Here is a 1,374-nt window from a genome sequence, read left to right as displayed (position 1 = left end):
CAAATTAGTTAGCATAAATTAGTTAAATGACGAAAAATTAGGTGTCTATTTACTTGTGACCACTCAGTGTATAGTTCACACTCATAAGAGTTTTTTTTTTCTTCTTCTAAATTCTGATTTGGGAGGAACTAAATCTGATCGAGTTGTGTGCTATACTTAACTTTAGGTATTTTTTAGGTAGCAAGGTTCTATCACGAAAAGGCTATTTCTGTTTTAAGTAGTCATTGCATTATATCATATTTTATATACATTGTGTACAGAAGAATATTTTACGGCTCTCACATGTAACAGGGATACTTCCGTATTATTGTGATATTTCCATTTCTCAGTTAGAAGGAAAAGGTGAATTGTAAAAAGAGTTTGGCGTTTTCCAGCAGATTCGTTTTTATTTGAAGAGAGTCGGAACTCGCTGTGAGGTCTTGTCACCGTTTTTCATTATTGCTCCTAACAAACTTTGATCTTGCGTGATTTAACTTCACTTGTATTTTTTATTTATTCCTTTCATTAAATAAAGTTACCTGTATTGACCCTTTTAATTTAAACACAGTTTATTTTTTTATATTTAAACTTTCTAACACCACAGTATTTCTACCTTCACCTAATCAGCTATTCTTTTGTTTGTTTGTCTTTATTAATATAGGGTATTTGTTTTGTCCTTACAAGTTACACTTTTTGCAGTAAGGAAGATTTTTTTTTCAAATAAATACGATGTTTCGATAGTTAGTGCGACCATTGTCAAGTACCTTCTTTACACGCTAAAATCAGGGGTTCGATTCCCCTCGGTGGACACAGCATATAGCCCGATGTGGCTTTGCTCTAAGACAAACACACAAAACCTTCTTTTCTGTTAAAACCTGTTTACTTAAGAATTATCGCATTAGCGATCGAAACGTCATACCTGTTTAAATATATATATTCTTCCTTACTGCTGTAACTTGTAATAAAAGATTTATAATCAGTAAGTAAACTCAAACGAAACTAGAGTATTTGTTTGTATTGTTACGTCTCCGTTCGTTAGTTAATTTTCCGTAAATTCGTTCCGACGAAACTTTAGCGATACAAGTCCTTAATTAAATAAAACTGGTTTATTTTTTCCGAATACAACTTTACGATACACTTAATTTCAACAGTCGCTCTATAACAACGCTATAACTCACGTCTCACGTGGCCAACAATATTCTGTCCGCATACATTCAATTACTATCTATACCTGGTTCCACTTCGTCATCATCAACTTCTTCAGTCACTTTGACTTCACCTTGATGGCACCTAATTAGTTCAATATCTCTTTTAACAGTTACCGGAACTTGGCCTTTGTTATTCCCAAACGTCATTTTATCAAAATCAATTACACACTTCCTTGGTAGTAGATCG

Source organism: Limulus polyphemus, unplaced genomic scaffold (assembly GCF_000517525.1).
Source record: "Limulus polyphemus unplaced genomic scaffold, Limulus_polyphemus-2.1.2 Scaffold2936, whole genome shotgun sequence".
NCBI classification, from domain to species: Eukaryota; Metazoa; Arthropoda; class Merostomata; order Xiphosura; family Limulidae; genus Limulus; species Limulus polyphemus.
The sequence above is the reverse complement of the archived record's forward strand: the minus strand, read 5'-3'. Positions refer to the sequence as shown.